Raw genomic sequence first — 21736 nt, forward strand, 5'->3', positions numbered from 1 at the left:
TTATATGAAACTTCTCCGTAGTATTTCTATTGCAGTTCTTTCTGTGTCATGATTAAGGATGTAGGGGGACTGGGGAGAACCATCCCGTTTTAAGAAGGACAGCTGCAGGAGTAGTATGGAATGGATTGGAGAAGAGAGAGGAAATATGCTGGTAGCTGTGATCATCCTGGGATGTATTGCCTAAGCATCTATGTTTGGGATGGTTATAATTTTCAACAGTGACTTAAAGGATTGAATAATAGAGAATAAATCTATTACATTCCAAGATGGATACCAAACCAGGAATACCTGCAAGTATTTTGGAGAACAGAATTCCAATTCAAAACGAACAGGTCTTGATTGGGCTTGGTTGTTGGCTTTGGGTAGCTGACTGCTCTTAAGTTTTCATATAGCCTACAATTTTCTTGCAGCAAGGGTGCAGCCTCAATTTCTCTTGATCTCCCGAATTTCAATACTGAATCCAATTCAAGATGTCATTGAGCTTCGAAGTACTTGTCCTACAGCCTCATCTTAAATGAGATGCCTGAATCTGAAGTTAGACTAAATGCAACGTGTCAGTCCTGATGCCATTACTAGCACTGAAATGAAATTGCATCTTTTCCCCATTTGTAGAGTAGACCCAGAGCTGCAGCGTGCTAGAACTCACTTTATACCGTGGGCAATGTTTAAATGATCAGTGAACATGAGTTTTGTTATATAAAGCTGTGAAGTAAACTGTAAAATGAAGGAGCTGTTTTTTAAGTCTTTTTTTTTTTAACTACCACAAGTATAGCAAATGCAAAGGGAAAGATTGGAAGGCCAAATGAAGATGTAGCAGTATCCTAATGGCTGTAATTAGTCACTGGGGCTCAGGCGTCAGAGCCTATTGCTAAATATTACATACAATAAGAACAATAGGAGCAAAAGTATTTAGAGAGTGTTTAATAATTCACATGTGTCTGTATGGCCTGATTGTCCTGGAAGAGCTCCCTGATGACTCTCCTTAAACTGGTGTTGTCTCTTTGTTCCTCTGATCTCTCCTATTCCTCCTGTAAATAAAAATGTTTTTAAGAAGCCTTCAATGTTTGCATGTCTGAGAGACTCTTCTACGGCCTTCAATTAAACCTCCCTGCTTATTGAGATGTTTGGTGCTCGAATAAAGAGGTTAACATATAATGGCTGTAAATTAGTGTGGCTCCTGTTGTTCTAGGCTAATGTAGAACATTCATCCGTTCTCAATAGCCAGGATGAGACTAAGTGGTGACTGGGTCATTCTTCCTGCGGATACTCAGAACGGTCAGTCCTCATCGTGACAATGTCACAGCTTTGCCATGATTGCGGCAGAATGAGTTAAGAAGACAGCCCAAATTAACCAACTTTGGACAAACAGGCGGGATGAGAATTGAAGCCAGGCTGACTTCTCAGGATTATGTCAGTCGATTAAAACTAACTTCCTGTCAATACTGAGCTTGGCAAAAATGCATAGGGGAAAAGAGGTCGTGGAATGTTACACGTCTTAAATCAGTAATATCATTGCCTGGAATTTGCCAAGACATAACTGCTTCTGGTGGTTGCACAGACACAGGAGGCTTCAGAGTTGTCTCCAGTCCTTATTCTGACTTGGGAATAGCTGGATTGGAGGTATAAGGTCTGGGCAGTCAGTTTGTCAGTAGAGAACTCTTCACTGTTTTTAAATAGTGATATAAGGGGCTTTTCTGTTATCCTCTTATTCTGTCCACAGGTGGAGTGCTTTGGAAGGACAGAAGTCTCTAATACAGGAAAAAAAGGAGTCTTTCAGTTGTGTGGTGGTGTTCTGTTTGCTTCCATCATTTCTGTTCTTCCTTTCAGTAGAGGATTACATCATGGGCTGGAATGCATGCTTGCTGCTGCAAGGATTGAATTTTTTAATTCATCCTTTGCCCCTTGTTTAGTCTGCTAGTACTGTGTGCTCCCACTCTGCAGTTCCAGACTGCTGTACTTGAGGCCTCTCCCTACAGCACATGGAAATGTGTTGTTTGACAAGACTTACTGAACCCTCTGTAGCACTGTATCCCTATCAGAATAAAGGAAAGGTGCTTTCATGGCACAGCTCTCATTTATGGCAGTAGCTCGGAGACCTCTGACCTTTGTAGGGCTGTCTAGCAAAAGAGCAGGTTAAGCTCACTCCAGCATGACTTCCAGATGTGTAACGCCCTAGGAGCAGCAACGCTTACCCTTACGGTATGAAGTGCAGCGATCGCCTTAGGTGGAAAACCTTAGGCAGACCACAAAACCAATATTGTTCTGGTTGTGGTTTTTTGATAAGGCACACAGGGAGTGCAGTCTGCCAGTTTGTGGAGAGGGAGGACTGGTAGTCGGTATGTGGATAAAGATGATGAAGCCAGCGGAAGCACGGTGCTGTTAAGCCTGACAGGAAAGCTGGCAGGCTAGGTGCAGGTGAGGAGCTTTCTACATGAACTGGTGGGCACTGTTGGGTCCTCAGAGCCATTCGAACAGCTTGCTTTGGCCTCTGCATGGCAGAGATACTGTATTTCACCTGGTCAGTGCAGCTGTGTCGCTGGTCTTGGCCTGTATGTTCTGGGGGTAGAATTTGGGCCTTCAAATGAATGGGTGCATTCATCACCAGATAGCAGACAGGAATATGTTTTTTATTTTCTTCTTTGCTTACGTCACTGTGTGTGTGTATATTTGTGTGTATATTTATATATGCAACAATTTTGCCTGATTACAGGTCAGTTCCATCCTGCAGTAGAGGCAGACCCCTTTTTTACATTGAAACTAGGAAAGGAGCATGTAGTTACTGGACTCAGATGGCCTTTTTCGGTCACTTTTTTTGTTGATCCATTTAACCTGGCCTTGAACACCTCCAGGGATGGGGCATCCACAGCTTCTCTGGGCAGCCTGTGCCAGTGCCTCACCTCCCTCAAAGAATTTCTTCCATATATCTAATCTAAATCTATCCTTCTCAAGTATAAAACCATTCCCCTTGTCTTAGCACTTTACTCCTTGACAAAGAGTCCTTCCCCAGATTTCTTGTAGGCCCTATTTAGGTACTGGAAGGCTGTTATAAGGTCTCCCTGGAGCCTTCTCTTCTCCAGGCTGAACAGCCCAAGCTCCCTCAGCCTGTCCTCATAGCCCCTTGATCATCCTCATGGCCCTCCTCTGGACTCATTCTAATAGCCCCATGTCCTTCTTGTGCTGGGGCCCCAGAGCTGGGTGCAGGGCTCCAGGTGGGGTCTCACAAGAGCAGAGCAGAGGGGACAATCACCTCCCTCACCCTGGTGGCCTTTAGAAGCGGCCCAGGGTATGGCTGGACTTTTGGGCTTCAGGTGCACATTGCCAGCTCATATCGAGCTTCTTGTTAACCAACACCCCCAGGTCCTTCTCCTCAGGGCTACTCTCAAGTGTGGCTTGCAGTATGTTTTCATTGGTAAAAGAAAAAGACCTTTCAGTTTGTTACTGTCAGTCTGTAGGGATTCTTGGCTCTCTTGTTAGCTTTTACATGTATGTCACCATAAAGTGCAAATGGAAGAATTAAGATGGTATCGTGCTTTCTTGTAAATCCATTCCGATTGTTTCACCAGCCGTAATTTTTTTTACATGAATACACTGGTAACTTAAGTTACGTTCAGTTCTCAGTATCACGGTTTAGAAATGGCCATGATGTGCTAGCCAATATGTTTTAATACTGTTTGGTGGCAATATTAAAACTACCTGTGTTTTCAGTCTTTGTATTTCCTCCCATTTTTATCTGAGTGTAAATTTTTCCTACGCTGAATAGGTTCAAGTACAGTAGCTAGTAAAATTAGACCCGTGTTGAGAAATGGAGCATGCATCTCAGATAGTTTCTTTTCTTGGTTTTGGTTCAGGTTAACAGAAGTATCTTTACATCTGCAGTTTCTGGAAATTCAAGAACACTGTGAACCTCTGGCCAATAAAAATTTTCCCATTATGTAAAACATTCTTGCAGATTAGCTTGACTCACTCAGTGGTGGCAGTGGTGACTTCCTCCATGAAGTAAATACACTTTTGCAATGAATTTCCTAGTCGACTAACAAATCTCAGTGTAGCTTTCTGATTTGCTGTAGTTTGTGTGGTTTCATGGAGCTCTAACCTACTATTTCTTATTTGTGCCTTCAAGCTTGAGAGAATTGTTTCTGTATATTAATAGGAGACACTTGAAACCGACTTTACTTGTTTGTTTCCCAGCAGGAAAGCCTGAGTGCTTAGGCTTTAACTGAATCAAGACCAGCTCTCAGCAGTGGGAGACAATATATTAATCCATTGGAAGTACAGACTGCAGTCTTGTGTATCACTGCGGTTTGTGTTGCGAATTTTTCTCATGTAAACAGGTAGGTTGCGAAATTTTTTCTCTGCTGCATACATTGTTTTTGTAATGCGTATATCTAGAAACCTCGTGACAGTTGTGTGAGGTGGTTTTCTTTTTTTTTCCTTTTTTTTGGCGGGAGGTGTAGTTGTAGTATTTCTGTCATTGCATGAAACTGTAAAGTACCTTATTCTCCTTTGTGTTTTCACATCTTTAAGTTGATGGTATTAATTTTACAAATCGGCTTCAGTGCTCTGAGTTGCTTTAGGTATGAATCAGGGTGATAGCTCAAAACTCAAGCAAGTTTCTTTCTTGTTTCTGTAAGCCAGCCCTCTTGTAGTGTCTTTTGTGTTTTCCACACAATCAGTGGACTATTTGGCAAGTTATTCTGCACTCTCTGCTTGATGGAGTTATGTTGCTTGATAGTATGTGGAGGTTTGTTAAATTCTGGGCTGTTTTATCAGTTTTGTTTCATTTGCAAGCAAGGTAAGCAAGTTATTCTCTCTCTTTCATTGAACACCAGAAGAAAAGATTTTCTTTTCCTTTTTTTTTTTTTTTTTTTTTTTTTTTTTAACAAATAGTTTAGAAATGTGATAAGAACTCAGATGGTAGCCAACTTCCTTAGTCAGCTCTGCCTAATTTGGGAAACTACGTTATACCTTAGTTGCGAAAGGAGAAAATCCAGCAGGATACTCTCATAACCTTTTTTCTTTTTCTCTTACCTTTCCCCCCAAATACAGGGGATTTTGAACAATTTGTGAAGCAGGCTTGTTATCTTTCTGCAAGAATTTTTTTCCCTTGGCCCTAGCATCTAACTTAATGCTGGATGTCATTTCTTAGGAAATACTGTGTGCATCCTTGATAGTGTGTGAATCCCAGCCAGAAAGCATCTAGGCTGCATGTCTCTGTCTTGAAGTCATTCTCAGTGTCCCAAAGCAAAACAGGTTAAAAAGTGTTAAAGTGATAGTTTTAGACTAAATGCAAAAACTGAAAACTATTTACAAATCTTACTTTACCATTTATGTTCCCTTTTTAGGGAAAGGGGATATTGCTGGTCCGCCCCCCCAGCTTTACCAAGATATAATTATGTGTTTGTGTTCCTTATTTCTAGTTATTTTTTGACTTTTGGCAGTTCCCAGCTTAAGACTGAAGTCCTATTATACAAGGTAATACATATACAAGTATGTGAAGAGGTGGGATCTTGGTAGGTGTCCAGGTAAGATGAGAGAAAGGAGGCATTATTATATCTGTTCCTTGATGAACGGGAATAGAAATGTGCAGAAGTGCTCCAAGTCATCCAGAAAGTTTCTGATAATTCTGATTATTTTTTTCCTGTTCCAATGCCCACAGTTCTTTCCCCTTTCAAAATCTGTTATCATAATTTTTTTTTATGTGGCACTTAATGTTTGGCGTACAAGCCAGGGAAGAGATTCTAAACTGAAGATGACCTCTGGCACTGAATAAAATCTTTTTAGTAGATGCAAGCTTAAAATAACTAAAACTCTGTATGGGAGCCTAAACTTGAGTACACATTGTCCATTACTAACTAAGCCATATTGGAAAAGGAGGAAAAAAACCACACAACCCCACAAGACAAAAAAAAAAATCCAACAAACAAAAAAAAAAGGCTGTTGTGTCAGGGCATGGGATTTCAGGAGCCCCTGTGAAGAGTAAGTGAAGCACTTGTGCCCAGCTGTGAGAAAGTAAATCTTTCTCCCATCTGTGGGTGGGGGAGTGGGAGGTAGATATTTTGGTTATGTACATGAGTCTGTACCTGCGTTGCCCATTACCTTCTTCTTTAAAAGGTCAATGTAAACCCTGTTGAAGCTTGCCGCTAAAAACAAGCAACCTTTTCACTGTTGTGAGCCAGAAGCCAAGAGGATGCACGCACCTCCTAATTCTTTCCTGTTTCCTTTCTGCTTATCCCCAAATAGCATACTCTGCTGGCTCCTGCCCTTTCTCCTGGGGCTGCAGCAGAAGGTAGGGAGGTGAGGCAGGGAGTGCTGAAGAATTACTGGAGGCTGCTGAGCTTTCAGTGCCACTGTCAGCATGTGTTCAGCCCAACCTGATGTTCTGGTGATGCCAAAACAGATAAGTCTGGGCAGGATCCTCACCCAAGGAGGAGGTGGATGGATCTCGAGGAATAATAGCTTGCTGATGGTAGGCAGCTGGGCTGCTGTGGACTAAAAGATCTGGCCTTGAGCCTTGCTCTGCAGGATGCAGAGGGAAGGAGGGGTGAAAAGCAGTGATGAGCCTATTGTTGCAAATGAGCTCACTGGCTGATTGGTACTGGGGCTCTCATGCTGCTCCCTCTGCTCTTAATGCAGCTGTGAAGAGTGAAGAAGAGAGAGGGGGAAGGGAAGAACAAGCTAGACTAAACTTCTCTGTTAAAACAAGTATGAATTAGACCTCTAGCCTCTAAAGAGGCAATGGGCATAAATAAATAAACACACAAAAAAACTCATCTAAACACAAGGAAACCTTTTTGAGGATGCTCGAATGCTGCAGCAGGTTGCCCAAGGTGGGGTTGGAGAGTCTCTTGTAGGGGAAACTCAAAACCCAGTGGGACACTGTTCTGGGCAGCCTGCAGTAGTGACCCTGCTTGGGTGGGTGGGTTGGACAAGATCAGCTCCAGAGGTGCCCTCCAACCTCAGGCAGTCTGTGAAAGTTTCTTTAGTATTTTTTTTCTAATGTATACTTTAGCTGCTGTTGTGGAATACTTGGGAAATAATTACAAATGCTGCTGCTGGGCATTTGTCTTGCAAATGCTGCTGCTGTGTAATCATGGCAATTTTAATTGTATGGGGAAAGCATCCAAGTGTTAAAATAGTTAATTAACTAGACTGCCCTATTTAAACAGCATAAGCAAAAAAAAAACCAACACCAAAAAGCCACAAACTAAACAACTCTCTTCCCTCCTCCCCCTCCCCCAAGAAAACCCTATGACCTTCAAAACATTAAAAGACTGCTTTATTTTTAACACCTTAAAATATGAATGGTTATGGACATAAAAGATAGTTTTAATATGACTATAAATAGTGAAGTCACTAAAATGTTTATTTAAAATATTTTTTCTTATTTACCTTTTTTCCCCTAATTCCCTCTTAGGGAAGTTTGCTACAAAGTAAAACTCAAATTATTGAATTAAAAGGAGGGGAAAAAAAGAGATGCAGGAACGTGAGAGGGACAGTAGAGAAAATCCTGGAGATCCCACCAAACTCTGCAGTTAATTCCCTTAAGCCCACATCTGACGTGGCAGGAGATGATTTGAGCAAACTTTACTGTGACTGTTTCTTTCCTGGGCTCTTTCAGTCCTCCCCTGCCTGCATTTTGCGTAGCCATCAGAAAGACTGCAGTGCAGTCACTGGCAAGGAGGGAATTGCTAGGAGGGAAAATCAAGCTGTGGTGACTCCTTGCAGTGTTGTGTTACTGAGATCCGCGTTTGGGAGCGGGAGGTAATGCATGGATGCCTTCGGGTTCCAGATTCAGAGATTGCTTGCAAAGAAGGATGTGGATAAGTCTTCATTGTGTCCCTCGTGTGTGCATGTCATGGCAGCCAGCCATTACGTTTGGTGATGCAGTGGTTTGTTTGTTCTGTGATACGAACTGCTTGCAGCTTCTGCCTAATGCTTTGTTTCTAATCCTCTGTGCTCAGACAGTGGAGAGCAAGGTAAGGTACTTTTTGTTGCCTAACATTTGAAGGTTAATGGAAGTAACTTCTGCATGTTGTAGCATGCAACAATGGCTACGTTCTGCTGGAGAGTAAAAGTTTTGATTACCTTATTGCTTGCAACTCATTGAAATTCACTGTAATATATTCCCTGGATTATCTGGTATACTCAAGCTGATGAACAGTTCTTTTAATTAAGATGAATTAAAAGATCTTTTTGGGGTGTGTTTAACTCTGATATTCCAATGTAACAATGAAAAATTTATATTCAAGAACAGCATTTTGAGAATGCTTGTCCTCTTTATGTTAACCGTAAGAACTAAAAATCAATCCTTTCTGTCTTGTTCTTGTCTTTGGATGATTTTTTTTTTAATGTAAGAAATTTAAGGTTATAGCATTGTCATAATGCTGCTATTTAGCTGTGGAGTGCACTCATTTAGTAAGAAAGAAAATGTGGAGGCTCCTAAATTCTCTGAATTGGAAGGAATTATGTGCAGGGAGAGAAAGGAGGGGCTGGAAGCTCAGAAATTGTTGCGCTAAATTAAGCTTTATAGCTGAGAATGTAAATGGATAGTGACCAGGGCAATCGTAATTGGTGTCTAAATTCTGGGTGGGAGCTTGAAAAAGCTTTAAAACTTGCATTTTTTTTTAATTTTTTTTTTTTTGCTGAGTTAATATATATAAAAAACAGTACTGAAATTTGTGACATCTGTAAGCATTATAGACTGATTTGGGGTGTGTTTACTAGTTTGGTGGGGGAAGTGTAAGACTGTAAATCTTTTCATGTGAGTAAGAGTTCGTTGGTATGGATTTTAGAACTGGGCTGTTTTTCCAGCTCTGTTGCTAGAATGGGGCAGACTGGGCTTTCGTTGGTCAATAAATTTCTTTTTCCAGAGTCTGAAACCACTCATTAGCCTTAATTAATAGGATTCTGGTCCAAGGGTGCATCATGGCTGTTGTTCTGTTAGAAGTGGTAGCCTTGCCTTTCCGCCTCCTGAGGACCAAAGGTGAATTGAAGTATGTGACAAAGATCAGAAAAGGGCTCATTTAATAGCTCTGAAAGCCTGTGGCACTTCCAACTAAATAAATGTTCCCTTGGTCTCGTGGTGCAAAGTTCCTTACATTAGTTGTGGTTATGAGAATGAGAGCCCAGCACATGGAGTGGCAGATGGGTGATTTTTTGTGACTGTCTACGTTTCTGTAACCCCTTCTGTGTAACTGCTGAGGTTGATCCATCTTTGCAGGATGAGAGCTGGGAACACGCTGCCGAGCTGGGCCCTCGGTGCCACCCTGCGTAGCGTCATCTGGGAACATCGTTGTGCTGGCACCACGGAATAGCTGGTCGGGCTTCTCAGACTTTGCTGACACTGTTAGGCTTTGTGGTAGGTGGCTGCAGGCTTCACTGCCAAGAACTGAGAAATTGAAAGTATTGCACAAGTGTGGTTTGATTGTGTGTAGTGTAAATGGTTAAGTGAGGTTTCTACAACATGGTCACAAAGCATTGTCCTTGTAGCATGAGAGCTCTGGGGGCTTCACATTACTGTATTGGTTGTGTAAGCACTGGGGCATTTGTTGTCTGACCTCGACTGCCAACTTTTAGGAATGGACATAGAGATTGATGGACACTTCCATTAATAATGCTTTCAGACTCTTCCTCTTTGTCTGCGCCTGTAAAAATGTTGAGATCAAACAAGTTTGCCCCCAAACACGTTGCTTTCTTCTAATACAGGTTTGAATACTGTTATAGGGTGAATCATTTTTGAAGAAATGCTCTGTAAAACACTTAGCTGCTTTTCCAGAATAACGTTTCCAAATGGAAGTCACTGTTAACAAGAAAACTGCACGACTTTGAAGTGTTTGTGTGTTTTTTATGTCTGTGATGAAAACTAACACATCAGGGTGGATAAGCTTGTACATGTGTGAGGGCAGGAAAAAAAAACTTTGTGCATGTCCTTTTAGCATGTTTTGTTGTCCTTTGAACATGAAAGGTTGAAAAACCTGCTGTGAGTGATAGTGGAGAGGAAAAGAACAGTTTAAAAATCGTGCATTTGTATGTTACCTATACTGGTCTTTATCTATGTTCTTTTTAAAACTTGTTAAGTTAGTTTGGTACTCAACTTCATTAGACTGACTTTATAGATGCTGAAAAACCTATACAGCATTTTTGAATGAAGGTGATGTAACTAACTTTTTTTCTTTACCCTAAAGAAAGAAATGTGGCAGACTAGCAAAGCTGTTCTTATTGGCAAGAGTAAAGAGAACCCTTTCTGAGCATTGAGAAAAATTTATTTATTTTTTTCCTGCTCTCACCTGAAGCGGCAGATCAAATGAGATTCAAATAAAACAAAGGAGATGTAAGCAATCAAAGAGCCTGCTCCAAATCTGAGAGAAGGGAGGGGATGTTAATGTGTGAAGAAAGGGATTGAAATTTCATCAAGAAAGCTGTTCCAGGAGCTTTTAAAATTAACAAGTTCCCTTTTAATGTTGCAATATCTTCAGTTGTCTTTCATGTGGAACTTACATGAGGAGTATGTGATTTCCAGAGTGATGTGCAGTTTAGCCGTGTATTTAGGATAGCTAGTGAAGAGGTTAGCAGAGGCAGTGAGTTAGGAGCAAAGGCTGGGCTGGGAAGAGGGCAAGAACTATCAAGGATTTCAACCATTCTGATAGCAGCAGTGATACTGCTGTGGCATTTAAATGAAAAAGGGTTTTGTAACCTTCTCTTACAGAGGACCTCTGCTAAAGAGCAGATTGCAAGAAAATAAATTTTTTATCTATTTGGAGGCTCACCTTTAATCTTCTAATGCCTGTGACTTGACCGAGGGTAGCTTGACGCTGTATTCACATTCGTGTTAAATTTTTTCTTGATGTTTTTAATAAAACTTTTTTTTGGCTGCTAAGACAAACCTTGTTTGCGAAGCATAAAAATTGTGCCATTTCAAACTTTACTGGAAATCTCCTTTTTTGCCTTGTTTTTGTTTCAGCATCTAGTTGTACACATTTCCTCCTTGTGGACATCAAAAATGCAATACAACCTGTTGTGAGGGCAAGTAGTGTTCGTTTTGATGTCTTTGGTCTGAATTTCCATGTCCAGCATTTAGTTTCCATTACACTGGTGCTGTTATGGACCATAGGCATCAGGAAAATACGTTTCTTAAAATCTGTTGTAGATTTTAATGTTGTACTTCAAGGTAAAACTCTGGTAGTTGAATGAAGCTACTGGTCAAAACTCAGCAGATAAGAGAAAAGGGGGCTGTGTAAAGGATAGTATTTCGGTACAAAATGTTTGTATTAATAAAGGTGAGCTCTCATTTGCTTTTTATATTCAGTTTTGACCACATTTTTGATTCATCTACAGATGTAAAAATTGTGATGACATGTTAAATATTTAAAAATTTTTATATGGGTAGAGAGAAAGTTGGGATTAGCTTCATTTCAGCTGAACTTGGATGCTGCGTATTTGCCCTAATTAAAGCTGTTATTAGCCCTATGTCCTCTGTAAATGTGCCTACAAAATCCATTAATTCAGCGAGGCACAGTAGCTGTTTGGACTGGTAACAAAGTGTGTCCGTGTTCCAAAGTAGGATAACCTTCACTTATGTTATTTGCTGACAGCTGTGCTGGTGATAGCTGTGATTAGTAAAACCCTGGTGCAGTCGATGCCCAGGAGAAAAAAATGCTAGAACTTTATAAATTATGTATATATGGTACGTACTTGCGAATACCTAGGTTTGTCACTTTTTTCCTGAATAACTGTCTTGAAAATTAGATATAAAAAGAAGTTTATGGTTTATCTACAAAATTTACTGATGCTTGGAATGCTAGGAATTTTCTGTGCTTGGCCTCAAAATAATTGCTTCTAAGGTTAGCAGAGGGATAGGGGAAAGGCAAAGCATGCTTAACAGATGCTTCGGAGCTACTTTGTTTTTTTAATCCAAGTGTTGTATTTTGCCAGAAAATTTCCTGAAAGCAAGTGCTCCTCTTCTGTAGGCTTGAACTAAATTATGGTGGGATGCCCATCTGTAATGGAGGCTGTGAGCTTGTACCTAGTATGTTGTAGAGGTTATTTAATGATGGGAAAAGATCCTGGGGAGTAGGATTGAGCCTGGCTCCATAGATGCTTGTTTTGGAATTTTCAACTAATTTGGGACTTTATTCTGTAGTGCAGGAGGTGCATTTTTGTTTTTAATTGGATTAAATTTGATGCCTTTTTTGAGATCTTCTAAAGGTAACAGTGTGTAACAGTATAAGAGCTGCTGGAAGAATGTAAAGCCATTAGAAGAAAGGGCTCTTCACAGAAGGCTTTATAGTGGTACGGTGGCAGTTCTACTTATGTATAGAGATGCTTGTGCCCTGAATTCTAGCTATTTGTCTATGATATATCTGGTGTTAGTTTCCAGATTCTGAAATTGCTTCATATAAAACACTGGGCTGCAGTTTTATTGGACAGTATCGGAGAGGAGACTTTTAAAAGTCTTCGAGGAGGATTTAGACTAGTGACTCTTAAATCTTAGTTGAAGAAGATTCTGAAAATAATACTTTCTGCTGATGTAGAACAATTCAGGCCAGGCAGGCTATAAAAGGTAAGCACTATTGTGCTTATTTTGTGGTAGAGGAGAAAAAAACAAAGTGTGAAGTCTTAAAATCAGGTAGCCATTCAATAGAATTGGTGGGGAAAAAAAATCCAAACTACTGCTATAATAAAGCATCATTCTTGGGTTCAAGTTATTTGCAAAAAAAGTGGGAAATTACAGCTGTCTATCCTCTGAATACTCGCTGCTGATGCAGCATCCTTTAAACTCTAATCTTAGGGTTTAAGCTGCTTGGTCTAACAGTGAATATCCTTTGCATACTTTTAAACTTAGCATTTGCTCCAGTTGGAAGCTATTCTTTGCATTTTGAATATCTCGACTGTGCCTGCATGGATCCTTATAATGCAAGCAGATAGTCTTTATCAGCATAAATTCTACAAGGAATCTGAGTACTATTCTAGTTTCTGGTGCAGCACCTGGAGGATTTCAGATTTGCTTTTTCACAAATAAAAAAAAATAGTTAAATATTAGACTGCCATTATTAAACAATTACTCTTTTCAGTATTAATTTGGAGAAGTTGAACATGATTTTATTAATACTAATCAGAGGAGCCTTCTGGCTGGAGCCCTCTGGAAAAAGAATTTCCAGCTAAAACTGGCAGCCTCATGTTTGCAAAAGTCTTTCTAAGGTCCTGTGGATAAAGTGGAAGTTGCAAGTTTATAGTGCATCTCTTACAAAGAAGCAATACTGTACACTTCTACCATAAGTATGCTTGCAAGTTTGCTTATTTCTTGTGTTATAAACTTTTCTTGGCTGGCTAACAGTGGATAACACTGTGGACTAGTGATGTGAAACTTACTGGGGAAAAAAATTAGTAAAGTAGTCTTACAATCTTCACTTTAAGTGTATCATAGAGGACAAAACCCTCATCAACTTTTATTAATTCTCAAAATCCAGTGCCAGAGACAAATGTTCAAAAGGACCTGTTGTTTTTTTTTTTTTTGTCCTTGGTATGTTATCCTGTCTAAACTGATACTCTAAAGATGGCTTATTCTCAAGATGTCAACAACATCTACTGATCTGAAACCTCCAGGATAACTTGCTATACACCTGCAGGCAGCAAATACAAGAGTTAAGGTAGGCAGCACAAAATAATCAAATGGTTTGCGAAAGTAATCGCAATCTGAATGTTGAAAGTAGGAAATTGCATCAGGTTCCAGGCAGAAGAATCTTTTAATAGGACTTTGCAGCTGGTAGAACAAACACTGTCATAACACCAGAAGGAACTCGTATCTTTCTCCTGTATAGATTTGGCCTTCAAATAGCACATTCCCAAAGCCTGAGTTTACTGCAAGAGAAAGTAACAAGTTAGTTCTTTCTTGCATTGATGGGAAAACATGTTTTGTGAGTCTGAGTCTTCATTTACAAAAAAACCTCAGCTTCTTACATGAGTACATTTTAAAATAAGTTCTTTAAACAGAATCTCATTGCTTTCTAGAAAGTTACGACTTCAGATTCTGATAGGCCTGACTTAGGACTTTTTCCAAGTGTTTTTATTTGCTCTTGAAAACTGAACTTCAGTAATATGTTTTTACTAGAGATATAGAATGTGGAGTGTGCTTTAATATAACTAGAAATAGTAGCATAAATGTTCTTTTCAGATTCCATTTTGAAATGTATTTTAATTGGATTTTTCTTTACTACAATAATCTTCACAACAAAAAAACCTCTCTCTTTTCCTAAAATTCAAGATGGTGGTCATGAAGAATACAATGCCAACACTGAAGTAGGCAATGTCAACACTGATGATAAACCTGTGGTTGTATCATTGAACAAATGGACAATGTTTTTGTTTTTCCCCACTTTTTGACCTTACGTCCCCCCCTCCCCCTCCCTCCCCTTTCTTCCTGAGTAAGAATCAATGATGTCAGACAAAGCTGAGGTTGTTACCTAGAATGGGGAAAAGTGCACCTAAGATTAGTAAGAGCAATCTGTGCTTAAATGAATGTCTTCCAGGCAATTCAGTATTAAATATTCTGATGTCATTTATTGTTAGGTTCTGGAATTGATTAATACTTAGGGCTTTTCCAATGAGAGATTAATTCTTACCTGTATTTTATAGCATAGGCATGCAGTAGTCAATTGGATTGGAAGAGTGGGAAACGTTTTATGTGAATAAAACATAGGTGAATGGATTTTTGAGCTTTGGATGTAGGCTTAGAAAACTTACCTCAGTTAGACTGGAAAGAATTTCTTGCATCTATGAGATGCTGTCATCTCGGTGTTCTTGGATGCCCGTTTCTAGTTCCACAGTATTTAATTTCAGCATTGAATTCAAAAAGTGCAGAGCTATACTTGAAGTTGCGTTTATTTCATTTACTAGCATCCTTTGTACTCTGCTGTGTTCAGAATTACCTGGTAATGTTATTTTGTTAAACATCAGCTGCATTTTAAAATTGGATTGACTAATATCTTTAGGATTCTTGACAAAAAGCAGTTTTCTTACAGTTATTTACTCTAAGACTCTTGCAGCACTTCTATTTATTTACTTGCTGGTCTCTGACACCTTTGCTTCTGGAAACAACAGCAGAAGATGAGGTAAGGGATTTTAAGATAGGTAGTACTGCTGCGTAGATTTCAAAGATGGTTTCATTTAGACTCAGCACAGATGTATTCTGCCAGAAACTGGCAATGCAGAAAGGATTCTTCATGTACTTGCCAGTCAGCAGAGTAGATAGACTCTGATTTGAAGAGTATTCATGAGGCTTGAAACTGGAGATCTGTATGATTAACAGTGGAAGAGAACAGCATCCAATGACGGTGTTTTTTTGTTGTTGTTTGATTATTTAAAAAAAAAAAAAGACTAAAAGCAAGACTTCTTGATTCTTATTTGGTGATGTCAGATTAAAAGATATTGGTGTCTTGAGCTGATGTAGCTGAAAACCATTTCTGATTAAATCATGCAGCAGTTCGTTTGTTTGTCTTTCTTGAAGTCATACCTCAGTAGGAAAAATGACTTTTTAGGTCACTTGGAAATGAGACATCTTTTTCAAGGACTACGTGCTTTGGCCAAAGTGATTTGCACAGGGCATCTACTTTAATCCTTATTGATCCTTGTTAGGATTTGTCATGAGTAGTTCAAATCTACTGTTTCCTCCTCATAATCGGCATAACTGGGAAGTGGCATACATCTTTACACCTGGATACATCTGATTTTTCATTACTACTTGTAACATTTGGAGGAATGACTTTTATGCTGTACAATAAAGGTAGAAGAAATGTTAGACTTGCTCTGAAATGGAGGAACTCTGGACTGATGAAAATAAATTTCCATAAAACAGATTTCCATAAAGACGGAGTATTCATGATGCAAATATAAACAGGTTTTGCTGGCGCTCTCTTCAGAGCATAGATAAAACAGTTCTGTGAAATGAAACTACCTTTAACTTGAAACAGATTTTTATGGCATTCCCAGAGAATTCAATCTCTTGTGATAGGTGAGTGTCTTTCCTTTGGAAACAGAGCCAGAAGTTATGAAAATACAGGGTGTTGATCCACTTCCTTGACGTGTGGCTGGCATATCTCAATTGCGGACTTCCCCAAAACAGAAGAGGAAGATCTGCACTTTGTCCTGTGGTTATCTGGTCGTCTTTTGATCTTTCCTGTTCTTTACATGCTTCTACTAAAAACCTGTTAAAGGGCTGTGGGTCCCAGCTGGGAGTTAATTTGATGAATGACATGCAATAGCCTGGTAAGTTTTCTTTTTCTGACCTACGAATGGCGAGGTTGGACAGAATGTCTCTTATCTGTTGTCCTGTGAACCAGGCTTTCAAAGCTTAAGAGATCTTTGATTTCTAAAAGAGGCTTTTGATTTCTTGTACTTCAGATGATTTTATACTGTGTTTTGGTAGCCCACTGAGATTATGAAGTAATTATTAAGAGCTGTAGATAGCAAGTGCAAGTTGGAATACAAGCACTTTTTACTACTGCCTCAAACTGAATCTTGGTTGTTTTGCAATCGCATATGTCATGATTGGAAAGAAATGTTAACTTTCAAAAAATTAAGTTATACATAGAAAAGCTGACTTTTTAAGCAGTACTAAATTACACTGAATTACTTTTTCTGCTGCCTTTTTTTTTAAAATAACCTAAAATCAAATCTCTTTTTGAGTTGTTACTCCCACCCCTTGCTGCAGTTTATATTAGACTGGATGTTAATTATCCTACTCAACGTCGAGTAGTTATTAAAATTGTCAGTCTCTGGGCTCTTGGATTCCAAAAAGAATGAATACTACATTATTACTTATAAATACTCCTATTCTCAACTCTTAATAGTGGTATAATTACTGCTCAGTGTAACAAGTATATTAGAACTGTTTCCATGAAAGTACGGTCTAGTAGGCTTGCTAAATTGAGCTTGTTGTATAGGGGTGCTGTCGTGTTTAATGCTGGAAGTCACTTCACGTGAATGTGTAGTTGAAAGAAATGGAGACAAAGAAAGTGTTAAAAAGTTAAAAGAATAAAATATGAAACTAACTTACCACTCACTTTCTGCTACTCAGTAATGCAAACTGGAACACAGGAAAGACCCAGTGTTGTAATATCTGTGGTTCAAGTGACATGCATGGTTGTTCTTTTGCAAGTACTTCAAGATACCAGATCTTTTTTTTATACTTACAGTTTCCCAGTTCACCTAGGAAAAGAAGGAATAGTCTGTACCATTCGACCCCAAACCAGTTTTGTTACTGGTTCAATAATTTTTAGTGCATCGAGCCCTTAAACATGGTGAAACCTGCTTTAGTTGCTTGAGAGCATAGCAGTTCATGTATAAAGATAGGCCTTTTCTCTATACAAGATCATACTGTAATAGCTATAAAATAACTTCTTCACAGCAGGACTTCTGAGCACTGGAACAGGTCACTCGGGGAGGCTGCGGTATCATCAGTCTTCAAGGTTTTGAAAACTCAGCTGGGCAAGGCCTTGAGCAGCCCAGTCTTTGAAGTTAGCCTTGTTCTGAGCAGGAGGTTGGGCTAGATAACCTCCAGAGGTCTCTTCCACGCTGAATGATTCCAGGGTGCTGTACCTAATAACTGACTGTGAAGAGCTTGTGACTGGCCAAAGCTTCTCATGCAGAGAGTACTCAGTCTTTCCTGTGTGCCTTCAGATGCTAGTATCCTACCTGTTTATATCCAAGTAGGGATTCTTTCCCCCCACCCCCTGTTGATTTTTTTTCTATTTTGCATGTGATCTCAAGGTCATGTTCAAAGTCAGTTTTTGTTAGTTTATGCAAGGAAGGTGGGTACTTATGCAAGTGTAAGATGAAGGTTAAAGCAGTTAAAAAATACACAGTTCTTTTTACTACATGAAAAAATTTTACATGCCACTGCAGCTTTTATTTTTGTATTGGAATTAGTATTTGAATCTGTCGCATGAAAAAAAACATGAGGAATGGTCTCATTTTTCACTGTGTAAAGTTATACCTGAAGTTGGTGACCGCATCCCTCCCCTGTCATCCCCGGTGCCCCTCAGAACTTCCCCATAAAACATACACTAGAAACATCAAAGCACTGTACGTGTTGTACAGAGACAGTTAACAGTGCATCAAGCAGAACAAGCGCATGGAGGGGAAAAATCATTAATTTCCCTGTACAAACAAGAAGAGGGAAGTGACTTTTGAACTTGGTACGAGGCAAAATCAATGGATGAGCCTATGCTTTCAAACCTGCCGCGCCAGTGCTGCTTTGGTCACTGCCTAGATACTTCTGTGGCGTGAGTCAAACTATTTACATTTTATTTTCTCAGTTCTTCTTCTGTGCCCATCCAGACTCAACAACTGTGGGGCTTTGGTCTGAACAGCAGGCCGAGGTGGTGCCTGGATGCTGTGAGACCAGGCCTCTGCAGGGAGATAGATAGCTCATGCTCAGGAGTTCTGGAGTCAAAATACCCATGGCACTCTTCCTGCTCAGCTTTAATTTTTTTTGACATTTGTTGCATTGGGTAAATTGATAATATGTTGTCACTGATATACTGCTTTCAGCTTGCATTATTGTTTTAACCAGTCATCGTGTTATGGCAGTATGCTATATATTATAATTGCATTCAGAAGTGGAAGCAAAACTGAGTCTGAAGACTGTCTAAAAGATAGTAAAAGAGGGGTATGTTCTTTTCAATAAGTATGTACTAGGAATTTATTAGAAGCTATAAAATGCTGAAAGACAAAGTTAATTTTTTCATCGTTTAATGCAATTCTGTGCGATAACTTGAAGCAATAACTTTGTGATAGAAAAGCGTGGGCTAGGAAGACTGAAGAACTAGAAATACCACTCTAAGTAAACTATTATTTGGTTCTCTGAGGGTATCCTGTAAATTACAAAAGAAAATTCTGTGAAGACTGAAACTGAAGTCTGCTGTCTGGTTTCCTACAAATCTGTACAGTAGATCCCCTTCTTGACCCAATTCTCCCCCTTCCTCAGTAATTACAGAGGAAAAAAGAAGCCTTCAAACACCCTACCTTCCCATTAATGTACTAAAGGGGATAAAGACCACCCAGTTTGCCTAGACAATGGGGAGCAGGTGGCTTAGACATAGCTTATGCAGACTGACCAGCTGATAGACCACACAGGCGGTGTTTGAGGTTGCACTTTCCTAACCTTTTACTCGCTGGGATGCTACATTAAGTTTCTCTTTCTGTTCCCCACAGAGCTGCCCATTTTCATGAGACCCGTCTGTACAGTTGGTTCCCAATTGGTTGTGTTGTATTTTTTTGGAGAGGCTGATACATGAATGGAAAGATGGATAGAAGAACAAGGAGCCCTATTTCAGTAAAAACTAGGTTTAAAAAAGAAAACACTCCATATTACCAAAAAATGACCTAGTTAGGATGGGACACTAAAGTTTGTGTGTTCTTATACTTCCTAGGTAAAAATATAAATACTGCTCTTTGAAGAAGAAAGGTTGGATCATCTTAATTGGTCACTGCTCTGTTGTGATCTTTAGCTCCCATCCAACTTCAGGTTTCTTTTTTCAGAGCTTAACTTAGGTATTGTGCATGCAGCACTGTTCTCTTTGGGTAACTTATGTCGTCGGTGTAGCTTGCAATTTGATGGAAAAGCTTTTCTGTCCTAAGTAAAACAAAAGTAGATTGCATCTTTTGTTATCTTTGTAACGAAAACATTTTCTTGAAATAACTGCTTGACCTTTTTTGATTTTTAAAGCTTTGGTAAAAGCTTATCTGCTTTATATTGTCAATGTATTGAAACTGTCTTCATGCAGAGCTTTTGAACTAGTAAATCCTGTGGTCCGTTTCTAAATCACTTTTTTGGGGGCTCAGTAAGAGTTACAGATTTTGTTTTTTCAACTGTAAATTTATTTTAAAACTTATTAGAAGCTTTATTTTATTTCTAAGTTGCAAATAAGTTTTATTCCTAAAGAGCAAATAAACCCAACAACAAAAGGCAACTATGTGGCATAATTCAGAAACCTCAGTGCAGATTTCTAGGATGTCTGCCCTCTCTGCAACAAGAACAGCCATTCTTGCTTAAACAAGGAAAGAGCAAACTGCTGTTTTGGTAACTTCCATACTGTCTAATTCTTGGAACGTCTTTGTCGGTAAACTTACTTTTGCTTCCAGTTTCTAATATTAGTATGAGTTAAGAGAGAAGAAATTGTACTAACCTTTGTTGCAGTATGTGCAGCCTGAAATACTACTTGACACTCTAGTATCTGAGGCTGGACCTCACTTGTATTAAGAGGAGTGACAGAATAGAGCTCAGTGAGATGTGACCGATGTTGGGGGGGCAAGCCGTGTCACAGACATGATGACCAGAGAATCTCCAGTTTTCTTCCTCTGAAGAAGTGCGACTGTAAGCATACACTGACTGCATGAGAAACAGCTGAAAGAATTGTAATCAACAATGGACAGAAACAACCTTGGAGATTGTGCCTCTTTTTGTGTGCTGATCTGTCCTGAAAGATGATTGCTCAAGATTTAGCAGTTTGTCCAACAGACTGAGTTTTAAGACATCTAAAATTCATTCTTGTTATTGTGATGACTTTTCCCAGGGATAAGAAAGCTGGAGCTTAAGGAAGTAGCCAGTGGTGAATTAGGATAGTTAAGATTTAGCTTGCTGAACAAGGACTGAAGTCTTCGACTTGATGGCAGCTTGCCATGCCCTTAGGAGTTGCAGCTATCTTGAATGTTCTAGCCAGGCTCACCTCCCTGCTTTCCAGAAGTGGTTATCTTTACTATAAGCACGTAGTATCTTACTGAGGTGTGACTTCAGAAGTGCCTCTTGTTGGCAGTTTAAAACCTGATTATGGGGGTATAGCCTGAGTCCCACTGTTACGAGTCCTGTAAAGGAAAAGGCGATGTTGCAGATGTCACCCTGTAGTGGTATGTAACCCATAGCAGAAAGCTGTTTGCAAAGGGATGGCAGCTGAATTGTAGTATTTGCACTTGCGTTTACTATTGATCTCATCTACGTGTGTAATAGCACATAACTCATGCCTGAGGATGTAGCTCTGTGCATGCAGTAGTTCGATTTGTGTGTGTGGTTTGAAATGAACATCAAGTCTCCCCACCTCATTGTTAAATGCAGCTTTTGGGTTGTAATAAAGATGTTTTGGTGTTCTTTTAAGCTCAATTCTCTGTTGTATTTTTATTGCAGCACTTCATGAATGGCTTCCTGGTTTTGCTGCCTAAGAAAATGCTGGCTGTTCAGAGCACTGTGGAAGAGAATTCCTCAGCAAGCTGGCTGCCGTAGTGCTGCACTTGTTTAGCTTTTCTTGTCTGACATAGTTCTTCATGAAACAAAAATAGGAAAGCTGAAGCACACAAATCTCACTGTTAAGCATATTGCATAGTAAACTTTATTTATCGGTGTGCTTTCTGGTTGTTTTCTGTGACATGATATTCAATATGCCAATTCCAAAAGGGGAGTCATGTGGAGCACTGTGCAGCTTATTTTGGTATGAAATCTCTTTATCCAGCTGACAGTTCAGCCACTGAGCAGTTTCATATCTCTGTGAAACTCTCACCTGCTGTTCATTTGGCATTCAGTACTCTTTCTCAGCTGAATCTTGAGCATTCTCCTTTTCACCCCTGCCTCCTTGTGACCAATTACTTCAGTTTCCCTGAAAAAAATAATGCTTTTGAAAGACTTTAAATATCTGATGTTTAGCTTCTTTTTGTTTTGAAGAAGCAGGATGAGGAAACAAACGTTCAGTAT

At 39.5% G+C, this 21736-nt stretch overlaps 1 protein-coding gene across 12 annotated transcripts in view; it reads left to right on the top strand.

Annotated features, from left to right (window-relative positions):
• TRAF3 (TNF receptor associated factor 3) overlaps positions 1–21736 on the top strand; it is a 71052-nt gene that overhangs the window by 11907 nt on the left and 37409 nt on the right. For 5 of the 12 annotated variants that reach the window (XM_084521778.1, XM_084521779.1, XM_084521780.1 and 2 more), the window contains one exon: positions 4189–4331. The exons of 3 other annotated variants lie outside the window; for them this stretch is intronic. The gene's annotated coding sequence lies outside the window, so the exon portion shown is untranslated. Of the gene's footprint in view, positions 1–4188; positions 4332–7961; positions 7977–9220; positions 9359–21736 lie in introns of all 12 variants that reach the window. 4 more of the 12 variants (XM_084521786.1, XM_084521785.1, XM_084521783.1 and 1 more) reach the window with 3 other exon arrangements.

This window comes from Aythya ferina (assembly GCF_964211825.1).
Source record: "Aythya ferina genome assembly, chromosome: 5".
NCBI classification, from domain to species: domain Eukaryota; kingdom Metazoa; phylum Chordata; class Aves; order Anseriformes; family Anatidae; genus Aythya; species Aythya ferina.